This window comes from Triturus cristatus, chromosome 8 (genome assembly GCF_964204655.1).
Source record: "Triturus cristatus chromosome 8, aTriCri1.1, whole genome shotgun sequence".
Taxonomy (NCBI): Eukaryota; Metazoa; Chordata; class Amphibia; order Caudata; family Salamandridae; genus Triturus; species Triturus cristatus.
In genome coordinates this window covers 106170888-106192785 of record NC_140591.1, presented here as the reverse complement: position 1 = coordinate 106192785, position 21898 = coordinate 106170888, and the positions used below count along the sequence as shown (strand labels likewise).

General features: G+C 45.2%; 1 protein-coding gene across 8 annotated transcripts in view; it reads right to left on the bottom strand.

Annotated features, from left to right (window-relative positions):
- The window catches only part of POU2F1 (POU class 2 homeobox 1), a 668152-nt gene that overhangs the window by 532224 nt on the left and 114030 nt on the right, over positions 1–21898 (bottom strand). For 6 of the 8 annotated variants that reach the window (XM_085621115.1, XM_085621114.1, XM_085621116.1 and 3 more), the window contains exon 2: positions 13834–13897. The gene's annotated coding sequence lies outside the window, so the exon portion shown is untranslated. The remainder of the gene's footprint in view (positions 1–13833; positions 13898–21898) is intronic. The other 2 variants (XM_085621117.1, XM_085621120.1) reach the window with 1 other exon arrangement.

The following is a 21898-nucleotide window of genomic DNA, read 5'->3' as shown; positions in this document are numbered from 1 at the left end:
GATCTACTGTGATATCCCTCTAGGTACCATACTCCCACGCCCAGAACCGAAAACCAGAATGACCCGGCAGTGGAAAAATGTAGACCAACATACACTGACTACATCACTTAGAGGTACTGTCCAGCCAATAATACTTAATAAAGATGTAGATCAGGATTGTAAAAACATGATGGACTATCTGGTAAAGGCCATTGATCAGATAGCCCCTGAGAAACTTCAAACAAAAAATAGTGGGAAAAAGGGAGCCCCTTGGTTCACATCTGCCTTGAGGGACCAAAGGAAGGCCCTGCGTAATATAGAGAGAAACTGGAGGAGGAATAAGGATACAGTTACTTGTGAACAATACAAGACGGCGTTTCGTAGCTACAAAAAATCTATTCGGACAACTAAAGCTGCATTCTATGAGGTCCGTATAAATAGGGCGAACAATGTTCAAAAGGAAACATTTAAAATCCTGAAGGAACTAACAAAAAGAGCCCAGGATGCAGAAAGTAGCATAGACTGCGATACTTTCCAGAAATATTTTCTGGATAAGGTCGATACTATCATGTGCGAAATAAAAAGCATGGGGTGCAGCCCAATTGAGCAGCATATCGCTCTAAATCCAACTGCCAGCTGCCTATCATCATTTCCCCCCATAGATTCACTAACCCTCGAATCATTGATGAGAAAGACAAAATCCGGCTCCCCAGCAGATCCATGCCCTCCAAGTATTTTCTGCCTGGCAGGTCCAATCCTAGAGGACCATATCCTAACTACATTGAATAAATCGCTGAGCACTGGCAGGCTCCCCACTAGCTTCAAGGAAGCTCGTGTAAGACCGTTGCTGAAAAAGGTGGGGGCAGACCCCAATGTCTTAAAAAACTATCGACCCATATCCCAGCTGCCCTTCCTGTCTAAAGTACTTGAGCAACATGTACTAAAATATATGTCAAGCTATCTGGAGTCTAACCATCTACTCCATGAGAGGCAGGCAGGCTTCCGTGCACATCACAGCACCGAGTTGGTCATGCTCTCGGTGCTGGACGATCTCAGAAGGATGGCTGACAGTAAAAGACCGAGCGCCCTGATTTTGTTAGACCTATCAGCGGCGTTCGATACTGTCAGCCATTCCATTCTGTTGAATAGGCTAGCTGGGTTTGGAATTCAGGACTTAGCCCTCCGGTGGCTGGAATCATTTCTATCTGGGAGAACCCAGAGAATCCAGATGGGAGATAATGTATCAGGAGTGGGAAGTCTGACTTGCGGCGTCCCCCAGGGTTCAGCTCTATCCCCACTCCTGTTCAACATATATCTACAGCCCCTGATTCATACACTAGCGGGGATGGGCTGCCGGGTGTTCAACTATGCCGACGACACACAGTTGCTGCTGGGCATAGGTGACACAGCACAAGCCCAGTCCCACGCTCAGGACATTCTTAGATACACGGTCAACTGGATGTCCACCAACCAGCTTAAAATTAACCCCGAAAAGACAGAGGTGCTGGTAGTACCATCCAAGTGCTCCTCCTGGAGTGATGTGTACTGGCCCCAGGAGCTGGGCCCAACTCCACAGCCAGCAGCCACGGTAAAAAGTCTGGGTATTAAATTGGACAGTGCCCTCTCAATGACCAACCAGGTTTCTACCGTGGTTGGCACCTGTACAGGTCTTCTAAGACAGTTGCGCAAATTAGTCCCTCTCCTCTCCCAGTCGATGCTACGCACTGTGGTCTCAGCTACCATAGTATCTAGACTTGACTATGGCAATGCGCTCTACTTAGGCCTGCCAAAAATGCTGACAAACAGACTTCAGGTAGTCCTAAATGACGCCGCAAGACTTATTTTTAACCTTCCGCGGAGAACGCACGCCTCTCCACTACTAAAAAGTCTACATTGGCTGCCAATTGGACAGAGGTCCGTTTTTAAAAGCCTTTGTATAGCCCACAAAGCCATCTATGGGAAGGCCCCGACCTATATCAAGGAGCGGATCGAGATATATAGGCCGGAAAGAAATCTCAGGTCCGCTGATGCCAATCTCCTTGTATGTCCTCGTTTTAAACTGTCCACAATGGGAGGGAGATCCTTTTCGGTTTTACTACCGAACCTCTGGAACGCCCTGCCTGAGACACTCCGAAAGGAGGGAAATCTACTCCGTTTCAGGAAAGCCTTGAAGACAAATTTGTTCAGAACAGCACTCAGCTCAGCCTAAGTACTCCCCCTTTTCGATATCCCGGATGTTATGTTCTGTGGTCAAAGCGCCCTGAGACCTGCAGGTGACCCAGGCGCTATACAAACCCACTATAACAATAACAATAACAATAACAATAACAATGAGAAAGAATATGAGCCCACAGAATAGGACTCCACAGAATGGAAAGCATAGGGAAAGAGGAATGCGTAAAATGTAAACTGTACTATCACACCAGTGGCCACAAGGATATGTAAATGAAACAAAACATACAACTTGTATTAGGGTCACGTAACGCATTAACAAGCTTGTCATAACATAATAACGCGCAAGGCCTGGTAGCAGGAAACCTATTCAATTGGCGGTAGGAATGCGTTGGGGTCTTGGATTCATAGGGGAATCATGATTGGCATGACAGGCAAACACATGCGATTTGCTCACTGGCTGAGAATTCCAAGAACTCTGCTCAGAGGCTGTATGCGCGTCTAGCCAGTGTGGTGTACCAAGTGACGCAGGCACCCAGTGACTCGAGTTAAGGGATCACTATTGGTGGTATCGACGTCGTACTGCTCTTTCATGTACTCTTTTTTAGTATGGGAGAAAGGTTACACAGCTACCACACTGTGATGTTTGCGCTCCTTTATGTTACATCTATTGTGTTTGGCGGAGCTCGTACTGCTCCTGGAAAAAGAGGGTGTGAGAGATCTGTTCAGAGATGTTATTTCAGTGATGTACTAACGTTTCGGGGGTTTTCTAGCACATTGGATATGTTGGTATACTTGCAAATGTCCACCACCTCTGATGCACATTTCTCAGGAGGTACTTTACCAGCATATGTGAGTTTGTGACTAATGTAGTAGGCCACGGTTTTTGGGTTGGTGCTGCTGAACAAGTTACTTACCTTCGGTAACGATGTATCTGTAAGAAACATTAGTTAGTTAGATTCCTCACCTTAGAATATCCCCAGGCGTCAGACTGGATCCGGAAGATTTTTCGTCAGCAATACCCCTTGCGCGTCGCTAGGCGTCGTCTGCGGCTCCGCGTCCGTCGTCTGCGTCGTGCGCCGGGATGACGGAGTACTTAGACGCCGCCCTCGCGCGCTGACGTCAGTTCTTGTACATAGCCTTCCGCGCCAGGAACGCAGAGCCATGCAAAGACCGACACTGGTGCCAAAAATAAAATCTAGGGGCCTGAAAAGGATAACCTTAACCCTAGATGTCAGTTCGCAGAAAGGGGAGGATGGGTGGGTCGGTGAGGAATCTAACTAACTAATGTTTCTTACAGATACATCGTTACCGAAGGTAAGTAACTTGTTCATCTGAAAGAAACACGTTAGTTAGATTCCTCACCTTAGAATAGACACCCAAGCAATACCATCCCCGGTGGTGGGTCTGCGAACCAAGATCACACCAGAAAGTCCTGGAGGACAGAACGGCCAAAGAAGCCACCCCTCCGGACTTGGCTGTCAAGGCAATAATGCCTGGCAAACGTGTGTAGCGAAGCCCACGTCGCCGCCTGACAGATGTCCTGCAAAGGGACACCCCGTCCCAAAGCAGTAGTAGCCGCTGTGGCCCGAGTAGAATGGGCGCGCAGCCCAACAGGAGGGTCCTTTTTTGCCAAAGAGTAACAAATTTTGATGCACAAAACGACCCACCGAGAGATGGTCCGTTTGTGCACAGCTTTCCCCTTCTTAGCACCCAAGTATCCAACGAAAAGTTGGTCGTCCACCCGGAACTGCTTAGTGCGGTCCAAATAAAAGGAGAGCGCACATTTTGGGTCCAGACGGTGGAGCCTCTCTTCCTCTTTGGAAGGATGCGGAGGCGGAAAGAAGGTGGGCAAGGTGACAGACTGCCCAAGATGAAATGGAGTCACCACTTTCGGAAGAAAGGAGGGACGAGGCCGAAGGACAACCTTGTCCGGATGAACAGACAGAAAAGGAGGCTTTGAAGATAAAGCCTGGAGCTTACTCACCCGTCTAGCCGAGGTGATGGCTACCAGAAAAGTAGTCTTAAGAGTCAGAAGACGAAGAGGACAATTATGAAGTGGCTCGAAGGGAGCGCACATCAGGAATGTCAAGACAAGATTCAAGTCCCACTGAGGCATTACAAAAGGGACAGGAGGGAACGTGTGAGTAATGCCTTTTAGAAAGCATGTAACTACAGGGGACTTGAAAAGAGAAGGCTGATCAGGAAGCCGTAAGAAGGCAGAGATGGCAGCAAGATAACCTTTCAGGGTGCCCAGGGCAGAGCCCTGCCGGGCCAAAGAAAGAAGAAAGAGGAGAACCTCAGAAAGAGGGGCGGAAAGGGGATCCACAGCCTTTGCTGTGCACCATGCCACAAATTTGTTCCACCGGCAGGCGTATACCGTCTTTGTGGAGGGACGCCTGGCTGCCAGAATGATATCACAGACTTCAGGAGGCAAGTCAAATGGCTTTCTTTTTTGTGAACCATTGGGTGTACCATTTCCACTTTGCAGTGTAGCATTGCCTTGTCGTCTGTTGTCTTGCCTCCTTTAGAATTTCCTTTGTTCTCTGCAGTAAGTTTAACTAATGTCGGAAGTAGAGGAATCGGAAGAAAAGCGTATGCAAATGTCCCTGACCAGATTAGTGACAGGGCATTCCCTTTTGATAGGTGGTGTTGAAACCTGCAGGTGAAGGATTGGCATTTCTTGTTCTCCGTTGTTGGGAATAGGTCTATTTCTGCGGTTCCCCAGAGGTTGAAGACGTGCAACAGGGGTCCTTCGTTTTATCTCCCACTCATGCGAGCTGCTGTTCTGTCTTTTGAGTTGATCCGCATCGGTGTTGTCTTTTCCTGAGAGGTGAATTGCCTGTAGGCTGATTTTCCTTGAATTGGCCTATTTCCACATTTCCTGTGCTTGTTTGCTTTAGGTGAATAATTTCATTCCTCCCAGTTTGTTGAAGTAAAACATCGTTGTGGTGTTGTCAGTTTGGATGAATACGGTCTTCATTCCTATGTGGGCTTGGAATGCCTTTAGTGCCAGGAACACAGTCTTCATTTCTAGGAAGTTGATGTGCTTTATAAAGTCTGCATCGTTCCATTGACCCCGTACTCTCAAGTTTCACGAGTGTGCTCCCCAACCCTTGTGGGACGCATCTGTTGTGATGGTCACTGAGGGAGTTGGTGTTTTTAAAGGTCTGCCTAGTGTTATGTTCTTGGATGCCTGCCATTGTATCTCTGTCTGAACCCTTTGTGTTACAAATACTAGATCCTCCCAAATCCATGTGGATTGTGACCAACTGCTGTAAAGCCACTCCTGCATGTAGAGGCATGCAATAGTGATGAGGGGGATGTATGGCGCTATCACGCCCATGAGTTTCATGACAGTCCTCACTGTCAGAGATTGACCCTTCTTGTTTGATAGCTTGTATTCTCCTTTGGGTCCAGTATGCCCATGTAACCCTGGAGTTTAATCTTGCAACTAAGAAAGTTTTTTCTTGTTCTGGCTTTGTTGATTATTTTTGATAGTTTATTGAAATCCCCAATTTTTGCAGTGTGGACATGTAACATTTTTGCTTTGAATTTACCTTCACCAGCCAGTCATCTAGGTAGGGATAGAGGTGGATTCCTCTCCTTCTTAGGGATGCTACAACCGCTGCTAGCCACTCTGTGAAGACTTTTACTGCCAATTTTATGCCGAAACGTAGGACTTTAAATTGGTAGCGAGTGTTCTCGTGGAAGAACCGGAGGTATTTTTTGTGAGTTTGGTTCATGGGGATGTGTAGATAGGCGTACTTTAGATCTATGGTTGCCATGAAGTCCCCTTTTTGCAGCAGTGGGATTACTCCCTGAAGTGTTGACATTTTGAAATGCTGCATGAATTAATTTGTTTATGACTCTGGGGTCTAAGATGGGTCTTAGCATGAGAGCTTGCTTTGGGACCAAGAAGTAAGGTGAATAGTTTCCTCTGGAGTGTTCGCTTTTTGGTACCTTCTCTATTGCTTGTTTCGCAGGATTTCCTTTATTGCTGGTCTTAACTGCAAGAGTTCTGTTCCTTGGAACTTTTTCTTTTTTAATGGGTTTAGTGGTGGGATGTTTGTTAGTTCTACACAATAGCTATGGCGTAGCAAATTTAAAATCCAACGTTCTGTGGTGATGTCGGTGGTGTGCTAATCTGCCTTCCACTGGTGTTGTGCGGGGGTCTTTTGTTGTGAGCAAGTCACTTGGAACTTGCTCCTTCACCTGTCCCCTGCCACTACCCTAAAAGGCTGCCCTGGATGCGGTTGCCAGGCTGTCCGCCGCCATGAGTTTGTTGTTGTTGGCCTGTTGAGAAGACTTCCCTACTGGTTGGGCTTCTGGTATTAAAACCTCCTCTCTTGAAGGTGCCCCTCTGTTGTAGGCATCCCATAGTCCTGGCCGTTTCATTGTCCTTTTTTATTTGTTGAAGTGATTCATCTCCTCACTTACAAACAGGGCGTCTCCTGTGAAGGGTCTGATAATAATGGAGGTTTGGACCTGTTGCTTGAAGCCTGCTATTCAGAGCCAGGCGCGCCTTCTCACCATTGTGCCAGTGCACATTTGCCTGCTGGCTGTATCGGCTGTGTCTAGGGCTGATTTCAGGCAGGTGTTAGCTATGTACTTTCCCTCCTGTATGATGGATTTTGCCCTCTTTCTATCCTCCTCTGGGAGCTTGTTCGTCAGTTCTTCAAAGTTATCCCATTGTTGATTGCCATGCCAGTCGAGTAGAGCATTGGAGTTTGCAATCCACCAGTCTGTTGCTACTTCTTTCTCCCTGCCATGTCCATTCTTTTGCTTTCTCTCGGGAGGTGGAACAGTGGAGGAGTGGGAATTGTCCCATCTTCTTACTATGGTGAAATGATAGAGTCTGACACTGTGTTTCCCTAAATGTATTTAGGGTCCTTTGTTCGAGGGTTTATATCTTTTCCCCATCCTTGGGGTTACCCCTTTTGCTGAGGCACGCTCGTTGAAAATCTATTTTCCCTGGTCCAGGATGCGTGGTAGCATGGGGAGGTATTTTTGTTCCCTTGGTGGATGGTGCCAAAGTTTCTAAAAGGAAGCCGGAGTCTCCGTTTGCATCCTCAAAGGGGACCCTAACGTATCGGCCTTCTACAACCGCCTCATCAAGAGAGCAGCTATGTCATCTGGTGGAGAAGCCTTTGAGGGATAGCTACAGACCTTTTCTTCTGGGCTTTCTGTGTCAAGGTCGTTCCATTCTTCCACGAAAGTCCCAGAGGCTTCCATCTCTTCTGGAATGTGGAGCCCTTCAACGTTGTCTTTGCGCGGTTCGGGGGATGCCGGAGATTTGAGGATATCTTCCTCATTGGCATTTTCGGCATCGCCATCAGGCTTCGCAGGAATTCGGAATTCCTTCAGCACCTCGAACTACTCCTTCAGTTGAAGGGGAGTCACTATTTCAGCTTCTGATCCTTCCCTTCGTGGCCTCTCGTTCAGCGCTTGCCTTTGTCGATATCGACGACCTTCCATCGTCTGTATCCCTGAGGTGGAATCTATTGGGTTATTTTGGTCGCAGCTGATCCTCGGCAGTCGTTTTCTTAAATGCCTGAGCTGCCTTTTGCGCCTTATTTTCGTGGCCCTTGGTTTCCGACGGTCGAGGGTTTCTTACCTTGTCCACAGTCTTCTCGGTGTCCTTTGTCGCTTTCTTCACGGTATGCCTCTTCCCCTCTCCCCCTTCGAGTAGCTCGACGTCTGAGCCCTGTGTGTTGATTTTGCGGGTATTCCCTGGTTGTTCTCGTCGCTTGAGAGGCCCAAGTCCTTCAGCGAAGGTTGTTTCTGGCCTTGGAGCATAGCTGCGTAATGGTCCTCCCTCTGCTTTCAGCGTACCTCAAGTGTCTTTGACACTAACACCGCGCAGGCCTCTGTCTTTATCCTTGTGATCCCTCAGCAGGCAGAGGCTACATACGTCATGTGGATTGCGCCGAGCAAACTTGTGGTGGCACTTTGGGCAGAATTTGAAAGAGAAATTTTCCATGGCTCCTACCTCGCCCTCTGTTGATCCATGTGCGTTATGTCGTCAGGGTCCCTCAAAGGCAAAAGTATCCAGACATCTTTCTTCTTCTCCAGTGTCTTCGTAGTCTACGATAGATGGTACTTTCAAACTAGTTCTTTGATTCTTTCAGGGATTTCGTCCAAATCTTCTGAGAGTATCCCTTTGCTTCCAGACCCAACGCAGAAAAAGAATCTGAAGATGGCTAGCACGCACAGGAACTTTCGGGGCGCCGTCCGACGTCACACAAGGGATGGACCTAGCACCAAATGGTGGTCGACGACGAACCAAAAAATAAAAAAATGACTATTCCAGACCCAACCATTAGATGGCGGAAGAATGCACAGCATGTCAATCCAGAAAAGTATTCATGCTGCAAAATAGCAGGTTCTCATCCATAAGCAAAGCTTGGCTTGGCAAGGTAATACACCTGTAGGAGGGGCACAGATAACTAACCACACTCACTACCTTCACCAAAAGTCACTTTTCAGCAACACAAATCAATAAAGTGCTTGTGTATTGTAACACCTGAGTGATTTACTGCACAGTGCTTTGGCAAAAGCAGTCAATAACTTCCACAAAATATAATAAATATCCAACATTCATTCAGCCATTCAATGTAAAAAATGCAGACAATCCTCTTTCACGTCATTTGTAATGCGAAAATAGATATAGTTTGGGTGAAGGAAGGTGTAAGGAGACGTGAGGGCTACACAGTCCAACAATTCCACTGCACATTGTTTCAGGCACCAGCTACAAATTTGTGGATTTTCAAACTTGATTGCAATAAAAGAGTTGAACGAAGAAGGCCGTTTCAGTATAGATATATCTCTACACAGAAAACGCAAAGATCTCTGGAAAATGCAGTAAAAACTGTGAAAAATAAGATAACTGCAGTTAAAACTTTTTTTATTAATAAAAAGGCATTTCTAAATACAATTATTTCCGAGATCCACCTAGGGTTGCAGTTAAGTAGGAGACATAGGATAGCGGACATTAGAGATGATATTATATATATATATATATCCAAATTAACTCCTTCCCGTTCCACCAGTCTTCCTCGGGCAAAAGAAAGAGCGTGGACCACCGTGGCTCGTCAGCTGTATTTTATTTAAACTCTCCAAATAATGCAGCAGCCATGACGCGTTTCGTCCCTCGCAGGACTACTTGATCACAAAAATATATATTTTTTTTTTTCAGTGAATTTCAAAGGTTTTTTATATGAGAATTCTGATCTATAACATCTCTAAAGCTATGATGTTTAATGATTTTCATTGGATTTCTGTATTTTTCTATTTCAGTGTTGTCAATTCCTTTAATTATGTTTTTTTAAAATACTTTATCACCTTTTTTTAACTTATTTTTTCAATTAATTCTTTTAAAAATTAAAAAACATGTTTTTATTGTTTTTTTTAATTGGATATTTAAAAAAATATATTTTTAAATATTTTCTGAAATATTTTTTTAACTATTTTCAAAACTTTATTTTATATATTTGTTTCCATGTTTATTGGATTCGCTCACCCTATGCGCACTGTTCTCGATCCCTGCGCAAAAGCATCCGCGTACGGTGTGCTTTGTGTACGTATTTTCGTGCGCGATTGCTATGTGACCGGTACGCGACTCCAAGCCTATACGCGACACGTACGAAGCACGTTACGCGACGCTTGCGCGCTTCCACGATATGTCATATGCGTGATGTTTATTTCTCAAAAATTGTAGTTTTTTCCCCTTGGAGTCACGCACCCAACACGTTAGGCACCGTGCACCCAATGCGAGAGAAACCGTGCACCCAACGCGTTAGGATGTGCGACTCCTAATTTTACCGTAAAAAAAAAAAAAGAAAAATAGCCCCTATCACTAATTTTTATTATCCCCGGGGACCCCATCCCCCGGGACTTATAAAAAAAACGTTGAAGACCGTGGGGGGAGCCCCAACGCCCCCACGGTCCCAGCCGACTCCCCGCGTCCTTCGGGAGCCGGCATTGCTTTTCCACATGCGGAGCTGCTGACATGCAGCTCCCCGTGTGGAAAAGCAATATCGTTTGGATTTTGAAAGAGAGCCGGTTTCCCTGCTCTCTTTCAAAATCCTAACTAAATTTGCTATGGGAGGGCGGGAGACTCCCGCCCTCTCATAGCAAACAACAGTGTCCTGGGGGTGGGAACCCCAGGACACTGTAGGAGCCTGCCCTGGGGGGTGCGGTCCCCAGGGCCCTCGAGGGCTCCAGGAGGGGGGCCACGCAGCCCCCCTCCCCCATTAATTAAAAAAAACATTTGCCCCCAGGATTTGGCCCACCCGGGGGCTAGTTATTAACGAAGCGCGGAAGCCCGCGCTTCAGGGTTTTTTGGTTTTTTTTTTCCTCGGCCGGATCCGCTCACCCTGCGCGCATTTCGCCTTTTAAAAAAAAATAAAAAAATAAAAAAGGGGGCCCCAGGGGGTCCTTCTAGGACCCACTAAGCAACACTAAAGGGTCAGAGTATTTCTACCCTGCCCCCTTTACATCTTTCATACACTTATTTCCCTTACTTAATCAGCCTCGCTTCTACGGAGGCACAAAATGGCTGCCAACAGTTCCTGGTTTCGAATGTAGACAGACACTTGACAGCCAATTAGCATTCAGCGCGTGATCGGGAGGGTGCACGCTCGGTTCGCAGCGGGTGCGCTTAGGGTGTGCGGATCCTCCGAGGCCATAGATATATCTATCTTTTTTACTCTAATTTTCTCAGGAACTACTGAATGGATTTACACCATTTATGCAAAAGGCACGAGTCTGAACTGAGGACTACCTCTTAGCCAAATTTGGTGTAATTTCGTTCAGCAATTCGGGCTGTAGCTGCGTCAACATGTCTTATGGGAAATTGCATGGGGAGAATGCGTTTTGGGACCCCCCTTTTTTCTCGGCCCCCGCTTGACGAATCACCACAAAACTTTCAGGATAGGAGCGGACCGGAGCTGGCCAAAAGTTTGGAAAAGTTCGCGAAGATTCGTCAACCGGTGCCAGACTTATTGGGAATAGAATTTTGCGGATTTCCTATGGAAAATAGGTCCTAACTATAACTACCTACTGGCGATTGCCAGTAGGTAATAAATTATATATATATATATATCTCAAACAACAGTTACCCTTTCCGGTGAGTTGCACACGCTGGTTGGAATTACGCTGTTTTCTCACAAACAACCCAGGCTCAGACACCACCTTGCTGTAGTAGTGCCAACACGTTTTGGGCTTGGCGCCCTTGGTCATAGGCAAATCTCACAAAGAACGGCAAGCTGTGACCACAAGAATGTTCCCTTCTTTTATTCTCAAACTCCACACAGGTGAGTAAAAATTGCAAAGTATCATGGGTCTTGTAGTCTCATTTTCATTACCCACGTGGGTCGCTGCCGTTCTGAGGAAAATAAAACAGAATCAAAGGCAAGTTCTAAAAATGTCCCGCACTGTTATGCTTGCACTTCACACAGCACCATCCAGCTCTACTCGTGAACTGCCCCAATAAGCAGCTTGAGGACCCTCCAAGGTTTTGAGGCGGTGCAAGCTCGTGACCTGGGCAGGCCACTAAACATCAAACAACAGTTACCCTTTCCGGTGAGTTGCACTCGCTGGTTGAATTACGCTGTTTTCTCACAAACAACCCAGGCTCAGACACCACCTTGCTGTAGTAGTGCCAACGCCTTTTGGGCTTGGCGCCCTTCGTCATAGGCAAATCTCACAAAGAACCGCAAGCTGTGACCACAAGAATGTTCCCTTCTTTTATTCTCAAACTCCACACAGGTGAGTAAAAATTGCAAAGTATCATGGGTCTTGTCTCATTTTCATTACCCACGTGGGTCGCTGCCGTTCTGAGGAAAATAAAACAGAATCAAAGGCAAGTTCTAAAAATGTCCTGCACGGTTATGCTTGCAATTCACACAGCACCATCCACCTCTACTCGTGAACTGCCCCAATAAGCAGCTTGAGGACCCTCCAAGGTTTTGAGGCGGTGCAAGCTCGTGACCTGAGGAGGCCACTAAACATCAAACAACAGTTACCCTTTCCGGTGAGTAGCACTCGCTGGTTGGAATTACGCTGTTTTCTCACAAACAACCCAGGCTCAGACACCACCTTGCTGTAGTAGTGCCAACGCGTTTCAGGCTTGGCGCCCTTCGTCATAGGCAAATCTCAAAGAACGGCAAGCTCTGACCACAAGAATGTTCCCTTCTTTTGTTCTCAAACTCCACACAGGTGAGTAAAAATTGCAAAGTATCATGGGTCTTGTAGTCTAATTTTAATTACCCACGTGGGTCGCTGCCGTTCTGAGGAAAATAAAACAGAATCAAAGGCAAGTTGTAAAAATGTCCCGCACTGTTATGCTTGCAATTCACACAGCACCATCCACCTCTACTCGTGAACTGCCCCAATAAGCAGCTTGAGGACCCTCCAAGGTTTTGAGGCGGTGCAAGCTCGTGACCTGGGTAGGCCACTAAACAACAGTTACCCTTTCCGGTGAGTTGCACTCGCTGGTTGGAATTACGCTGTTTTCTCACAAACAACCCAGGCTCAGACACCACCTTGCTGTAGTAGTGCCAACGTGTTTCGGGCTTGGCGCCCTTCGTCATAGGCAAATCTCACAAAGAACGACAAGCTGTGACCACAAGAATGTTCCCTTCTTTTATTCTCAAACTCCACACAGGTACAACTTGCCTTTGATTCTGTTTTATTTTCCTCAGAACGGCAGCGACCCACGTGGGTAATGAAAATTAGACTACAAGACCCATGGTACTTTGCAATTTTTACTCACCTGTGTGGAGTTTGAGAATAAAAGAAGGGAACATTCTTGTGGTCACAGCTTACTGTTCTTTGTGAGATTTGCCTAGGACGAAGGGCGCCAAGCCCGAAACGCGTTGGCACTACTACAGCAAGGTGGTGTCTGAGCCTGGGTTGTTTGTGAGAAAACAGCGTAATTCCAACCAGCGAGTGCAACTCACCGGAAAGGGTAACTGTTGTTTGATATATATATATATATATATATTTTTTTTTTACTGTTGTCAATGGAAGGACCATTTCTGATAATACACATTACCATATGTATAGCATGCAGTGGAACCTAAACAGGATACACACATATTGAAGCAGAAAGTGCATTTCCTCGTGTCCCAACCTCATCCTCCTTTGTCCCTCACAGCTAGTTTCTCAACTTTTAAAGGCACTGGGGGATTTTCCAGAGACCTACTTTTTTACCTTACAAGTTTCTGGTGGACATCACATCACCTACAAGCTACGATTAGTTAAGGCTGGACTTCCAGAATGGCTGCAGACATAAATTGTGCCACACTCCTCCACCTTCCTTGCATGAGAACGCATGAGGGTGGGATGAGTACTTGAAGAAATAGTCCCAGGGTGGGCTAATGGGAGCACCTATTTATTTATTTTTAACAATAAGTTCTCCTCTTGCTGTCTCGCCCCATGTTTTTCTCTACATGGACTCAAGGGTACTCATTTTATCAACCTAGGCATTAGGAAAGGCTGAGACGATGATTCTACACTAACCTCCGATATAGTGTTTTTAACTCAGCACGCTGCTTCCTTCTCTCAACACGTGCTACAGTTCTGAACGGCTTTCAGACCTTACATTTTCGCATGCCCGCCTTCATTTGTCAGACATGGAAAACGGTAACAAAGACAACACTGGGAGGGATCACTTACCTACTTTGAGCAGTCTTGTGCTGGTTATACCGCAATATTCTTTCTACACATGTGGAATCAGGTCCTAGCGAAAGAGAGAAACAAAACACAGGATTGCTTTCAGTTAACATTACGAGGAAAGAGGGTTTTAACAGTAAAGTGGTGAATTGCAATTTGATTTAGAGTTAACGTACAACTTGGTGTAGAAAACCAGCCCCAACAAGTAGATAAAAGATTTATTAGACAAAAAGGAAGTTTTACGATCTTGTCCAACAGAACGAAAATCCGCTCAGCATGCACAATTCAATCTCAGGTGGATTTCCTACATTTTGTGTTTCAGCAAATGTTTTTCCCACCACTGATAGCGCAAAAAGAAAGCACTGCAAACCAGTCCGTTTTCACTAGGGAGCGTACTTTGACAAGAAATGTATCCCTAGCCCACGGACAATGTACAACACACTTTATTTGCCTTCTAAATCTTCGTAAAAGCATCCGTTTTCACAACACGGTCTTGATAAATTCATCTGTTGCCCAAGACCCCCTGCCACAACTTAAAAATAAAATGCTTCCCAGCCAAGGTTCTGGCCTGGGTGCTACTCCGGAAGTCATTTCTTACAATGAATAGACAAGGTATCTGAGATAGTCTGTTTTCATCATCGTGTGGAATAATACATAGGCCAGGGGTCAGTGAGAAAGGATGGACAATGAGGCAGGAGAAGTGGGAGAGACAGGAAGGATTATAGTCAGAGGTGGTGAGGACTGACGAATCATACAGGTGGTGGACAACTAGTACAGACACATACAGAGAGACCAGGCACAGCGGGTGACGAGGGAATGGTATAATAGGACACAATGAGTGTGATTTTTAGTCGAGAGTGAAAGTAGCTGCGTCGCCTCAGAGGGGAGCTAATCCAGGGATTGCTTCATGTGGGTTCAATCCACAATGTTAAAGCAAGAGCAATACTATACCTACACTCACATGACTACATTTCACCCTTCCTTCAAGTAGTTCACTGGTTAAAAATGGCTGGTGTGCTGCCCTCGCAGCACTCTTTATTTATCTATGAGTTTTGTATAGCGCCTGAATTACCCCCGAAGGGGTATCTCTGTGCTGCAGAAATGCGGGAGTAAGCTGACACGAAAGCGTCTAAAACAAAACCGTTTTAAGAAGCCTTCTGAATTGGAGATGATCCGGACATTGCTTCAGCCGAGTGGGAAGCTGATTCCAATACAGAGGATCAAGGTGCAAAAAAGCTTTCCCACCCATCTGTGACTTCTTGACCCGGGGAACCATAATGAGGAAATTTGTTCCAGAGCGTAGATCCCTAGTGGGGGTGTAATGATTGAATTTCTTGGCGAGGTAGGCAGGACCCATGCCATACACCGCCTTATGGACGGTGAAGCAGATTTTAAACAATGCGTTTGCGCACCGGGAGCCAGTGAAGCTGTTGCAAAAGAGGAAGAGGCGGTTCTTGAAGGGACATTTAAGAACAGACGTGCCGCGGTATTCTGGACTACTGGCAGACGGCCCAACGAAGACTCATTCGCTGATACCAGCAGAGCGATGCAGTAATCCAGTCTGCTTAGTACCAATGTCTGGATAAGGGTTTTCCGTGTAGAGTCTGGGATAAAAGGGCAGACTCACCTCAACAAACTGAGCACATGGAAACAGGTACCGACAAGTGTGGGTCACATATTCCTTCATAGTCAGTGCCTGATCTAGGCGTACACCTACATTTTTTACAACTGCCTTAGGCGCAGGGGGGATACCGAGATCCACTGGCCAATAGTCCCGTGGCCACAACAGCGGAGCCTCTCCAAAGAGCATGAGCTCGGTCTTCCCTACATTAAGTTGGAGGAAGTTACTCCTCATCCAATTGGATATTGCTATCATGCCTGAGGAAAAAGTGGACTGGGCAGAGAGAGTAGATTTATTGAATGAGAAAATAAGCTGCTTATCGTAAGCATTTGAGATTGGAGTAAACCCGGAAGACCTCAAAAGGTTGGCCAGGGGAGCGACATAGATATTAAACAAAGTGGGTCTTAAACATGAGCCCTGAGGCACCCCCTTGGTCAGTTTCACAGTTATGGACCGATAAGGCACAAGGTTAACAGTGAGAGCATTTGGAAAGAAAGCTTGTCATACACAGCAGGGATAATCCTCCAATTCAGATTTCCTCCAGTCTACGGAGCAAAATCTGTGACAGCCAGCAATGCTGTCTCCGAGCTGTATTTAGGCCTAAAGCCTGATTGCAAGGAGTCGAGGCTCCCGGAGGATTCGACATAGTCTGACAGATGTTTATTGATATACTTTTCCAGAAGTTTGCTCAGGAGAGACAGTAAGGAAATAGGGCGTAGGTTGGAGAGAACTTCCAAGGGAACCTTAGTGTTTTTACGAATAGGAATGAACTGTGCCGCCTTCCATTCCAAAGGAAAATGTCCCTCCCTCAAGGAGAGATTGAGAAGAGAACAGATGGGTGCAGAGAGTTGTTTAGAAAGTGAAGAGGACATTTTGGCTGGGATGATTTCAAAAGGGGTACCTGACTTCACAGTGCATAGTAAAACTCCACATCCTCAAGTCAGAAAGGGGAACTCACCAACGACTGCCTCTTTGTACAAATAAGAGGGTTGAAGGTCGAAACGGTCTGCTGCAGGTTTCCCGCTCACATAATCTGGTCATAGATGAGTTCAATTTTCTGTGTGAAGTGAGGTGCTATTGCGTCACAAAGAGCTTGAGACTGGGCCTCCTCAAGATCACAAGCTTTAGGGTTGGTAAAGGATTTTAAAATCTGAAATAAAAGCTTTGGGAGCATTCCAAGCCTGATTTAACTGTTGGGCAATAAATATTTTCCTTGCAGTTTTTATATTTTTATGGTACTGGGAGAGAGAGATCTTATATCTCTCTTTATCATTCCCGTAGTGGGTTTGACGCCAGCGCCTCTCCAAATTTTTACATTGTCATTTTTCATTTTGAAGCTCAGGTGTAAACCAAGCTGTCTGAGGATGCCTCGCCTTGCTGGGTAAAGCTTTCAAGGAGGCAAGCTGATTGAGCTGAGGCATTGAAACAGACAGACCATCCTCAACTGTCTTGGGTTCTACATCCCAAGGCGATAGGAAAGCAGCTGGAAAGGAAGCAGGAGTGATTTTATGCCATTGTCTGTGGAGACGCTTAGGCTCTGGGCAAGATATTGCATGCATTCTGGGGCCCTGAATATGGAAATCAATAAGTGCATCCCCAACAGGAAGAGGCCAAGTAAAACGGAATTGATAATAGAAAAACAGACCTCTGCGCGTTAGACTGGTGCCTCAGTACACCGTTCACTCCCTACAAGAAGAAAAGGGTTTGAAGGACCACCTTTCAAGGACAGGCTGCAGAACTTAAGAACTTTGTGACGACAAAGCTAAAAAAAACAATCAAGACCATATGGGATCCAGGAAAGAACTTAATCTTCCCAACTACTAGAAAAGGGCAAACTACCAAAAGACAGAAGCACTTCTCACAAGGATGGCTTAAAAGGCTCAGAATAATACCCACCTGAGAACAGAAACCATTTTCCCTGATGGATGGCACAAGACTGAGCAGCTCTCTCTCCACTCCCTACACTCTTGCAGTGACAAAGTATGAGTAGCATTTGCCAATATATACGACATCAAACACTTCTGATACAGGTCATGTTGCATGTCCATCTTTCCAACCACGCTCAAGCACCTTTAAAGCTTAAGTGTCCTATCTCTAGTTCCCTTTTTCACCACTACACAGGCAGTAACAATACATGCTACAAACCAACACCATTGCGACTAAGCATACTCTATTAACCAGAATGCTATCCATCCTGAAAGCACTTTGCACAATGTCACGGGTATGAGGCGCTATTAACATGCAGGTATAAAATATAGTACAATATAATACAGCATGCACACCAGGCATGGTCTTACTTGTGGCCGATGTACTGACAGTCCAATTCTCCTGGAGAAGAGAACGAAGGCTGCAGACTAATACATAAAATTAAGAGGGCAAGTATGCTGGACTACCAACGGCATAGCCGTTCAGTAGTGTATGGTAGTTTTGGGACTAGTAGCGCCTACCAGAAATTCCCAGTGGGGAAGAAGGAATTCAAAAGGGCTAGAAATGTAATCTTGGCTTTTTAAGGCAGGCAGCAACCGTATTTTTCCCCTCACAAATAATTAGATTATAAAATCTGACATTACTTAATCAGAGACCATAGAGTCACCAAAAGGTGATTATTAATAATCAGTGTTTCACCTGATGCAACCTTATCATTAACCTGCGTCAAAGTATCCTCTTGCTTAAACCCAGGAAACATCGTACTCAAACAGATGTTGATCATCTCGAACAGCACTCTTGAATGTTCAATTACCCAATATTGCACTGTTTGGGTTAACATTTGCATGGTTTTAAAGCAATTTCCTGTCTTATGGATGTACTGAGCACCACTACAGAAATTGTAATTGGGTAATTCCCGTTTTGTCATGGAGTATTTGCCGAAATTCTTAAAAGATCTTCTGTATCTCTTATATAGGAGCTTAGATTCTCAACAATCGGCACCAAATAGTAATAAACATACTGTGAACTCATTTCGAACAAAAAGTTAGATACTAATGGATTATCTTCTACATTATGAAGATTTGTGCTGCTTTTAAGAAAGAAATTGTTAGTGTTAAAGGGTTGTCTGTCTTCATAAACTGCTACTCATCCAACAATAGTCCGTTCAATCTTATTGGCAACATGTCATCACACTAATGATTTATTTCTCCAGTTGGGTTCATATCCAGATTCTTTTTTCTACATTGGCCAGGTACTGTCTGGCTTCAGCCATTTATTGAGTTGTTTCAATCATTACACTATTTCCTCCCTTGTCAGCTGGGTTCACTATTATTTTCTTGTAATCTTGTAGGGTTCTCATATCCATTCTCTCTGCATTTGTGAGATTTCCAGGTCCCCTTAACTGTCGTAATTCTGTACAACTCTTGAATGACTGATTCATGAAGTAAGACCATTTGGTCAGTAGCAAAAACATAGGACTATCTTGATTCCCGTTTAAAATTCCTGGGTTCATATGTGATTGTACTCGCATCACGTTATTCCAATAATTGCTTATTTGATCCAATCATGTCATCATCGTTTTCCAACTCATTGAACTTCCTCAAACTTTAATATTTTCAATTAGTAAATTGTATTGTTTGATATGTTTCCAATGTGACACTTGACACCAGGTTTCTCAATTTTCTTAACCAGAGTCGCATGGAGCTTTGCCGGTTTTAAATAAGCTATAAATGTGTGCATCATTGTCGCGTCTGTGTACTCTGTTTTTCAGGGTTGAAAAATAAACTTTTATTTAGGACTACGATTTCTACTTTTGTTAGTTTAAAATCCGCCAGGTTCACCACTAAATTTGATGCGTTTTCTTTGAAGTTTAATTCCAGAATTTTTTTATATTGTCTTTTCACGGACTCCTCATTCTCCTTTTGGTTTGCCTGTGGTTCGTTTTTTGCCTTGATTCTTTGTATGTTTGTCTATGTACATTATATGCATTTCGTGTAAAAAAAATTTTTTAAAAAGGACGCTATGCATTTCTTGGCCTTCAGAAGTGCTTAGTTTCATATCTGATCCGCTGATTTCTTCAGAGGTAGGCTCAATAATTGTCTTTTGCAAAGCATGCTTCCTCTTTAAAGCATCAAATCATTACACAAAGTTGAAACCAGTCCCTTCCAAATATTACCTTTCATCTCGCTGAAAAATGCTTTTGTTTTCTTTGCTTCAATTTATTTTTATACTTCTCTCTCATTTCCATTTCCTTTTTGAATATCACCTCTTCGTTTTCTTTACCCAACTAATTGATCTTCAATGCCTTTTATTTCTGTTTTGAGACTTTCATATTCAATTTCCATATAAACAATAACGTTTACGAGCTTGGCACAATCCAAATAGTTTGCGCCCCATTGTTGTAACAATTCCTGACTCGTGTCAAGATGATTAAGCATCTTAAACATCCTTAAGCCTCTCAGAAACCTTTAACTTTTTTTAAAAAAGAAAAAGCTAACATTGGCATAGTAGTCCCCTGGACCTGAAGTTACCTTTTTTCTTTGGTTGCACACACTGTACAAGGGCAGAATGCCCTTACTGACAATGAGAAATATAGATCGCTAATGTCTGGTGACCCTACTGTATGCTGTGCGGGGTGGAAGCAAAATGTAAATGACCTTACAGCAGACCAATGAATGAAGGCGGCTAGAATGAATGTTTGCAAGTGTGTCTATACGGTCTGTCTTGGGTAATGCGATAGTTTAAACGTAATATTCTTTTCAAAATGCAATGTGACTTATTAGTTAATATAATATAGATACATTATGACAAGTGCTGACCAAGACATACGGTTTGGAGCTAGCTTTCAGCCTTTTTGCCTTTGTCAAGATTCGTTTTGTCATGATTTTGTAAAAATGTTTATTGTAGGGGAGAGGTGCTGGGCTGTCACCAATATACAAATATATGACCAATGTCACCAATATAAAAATATATGACAAAAGTATATTTTTGGTCTCAAAGACCACAGACTGGCTTGGCAGTCTCAGGCACTGAAAGGAACTACTTTGGGTGCGGATGTGCCCCGTGTGACAGAGCCCAGACTGACGTCACTCAGTGAAGGTAGCCAATGGTTGAACTGGGCTGACCCACTGCCTCATGCTGCTGGGGGTAGGAGAAAATATGAATCTGCCATACCATGTAAAACAAACCATTTGAGTGAAGTGATCGGAAATGTGATGATCCGACATAGGATGCATTTATAAAAGAAGCAGTATATTCAAAAACGAATAACTGCTACCCTCTCCTGCCCGCGGGAATCGTGCAGCGGCAGTTTAGCAGTGCTGCGGCGTGTCCAGGCATCCCCTCGCAGACCGGCCGCTGCGGGGCGCTGCCACCAAGGGAGGGGGCAGCGGTAACGAGGGCGCGGTGTTTACCGTACGTACGGGCACGCAGGCGACAAGGGCGCGCACGCGGGGAGCGCTCGGCACAGAAAGGCCCAGGGCTCTAACGGACGGCGCTTTGTTCCCTGACAGTCACCTTTCGCCCCCTTGTGCTCGGCTTAATTCACGGCTTCCGAGTCGCTCTTGAACTTGACAGGCGGAGAGGGGAGGAGGGTGAGGGAAGGCGACACAAAGGCAGGGAGACGAAGAAAGGCTTCAAACGGGCGCCTCTGAAAGAAAAGGAAAAATCCCGCTTTTCTTCCTCTGTCGCTGCGGGCAGAGAGGCATCCGCACACGGGCCCGACACAAAGGAAACATTTAAACTAACAGCGATTTAATTTCACAGCAATTTTCGGCGAGGCCTGGGCGCGGAAGCGTGCGCTTCGATCACGGCCGTGCTTCCGGAGGCAGTGCAGAGGTCAAAGGATAAACGTGGCACGACACACTCTGTCCAGCACCACTGCACGGCACTGGGTTGAGCAGGGAAGACCCTCGCGTGCCCAGGCCTGCCCTGAAAACTGCTGCCTTAGAATGCTATTCCCGCAGCAGGTTTGTTTCATAGTTCACAAGACCTCCTGCATCATCTGATCGCATGTGTGTGAACACAATCCTAGCAGATTTGTCAAAATCCTAAAAGATGGGCGTTTCGCTGTTTGAGCAATTTATTTACCTGTTGAATCGGAGTGCTTCGGCGGACCCTTTAAACGCATCGTACATGCCCCCACGTTGCTTGTGCTCGCAAAGCCCTCTGTTCTACCCTCATTTCATTAAGTCAACATATCCTCGTACTGTTCTCGTTAAAATAATAAAAGACATAATAAACTTTTTTTTTTAAAGTAAGCAAGTTGCATTTATATAGCGCTTTAATGCCCTAACAAGGCTCCGGGCTCATTTAAAGCCACACTACTCTATGGGTGTGCCTGGATATAAGAGTATGGTTCTGTGGTGTAGCACATATAGGGTGTACTTCCAGGTTGTACATAATTACCAGAGCCGTACTCGTAGGGTGTTTTTGTTGCTGCAGCTTGGCATGTTGTGAAGAGAAAGGAGTGAGACAGGGAACTTGCACTTATAAATGCCCTGGTGTACGGATGAAGAAACA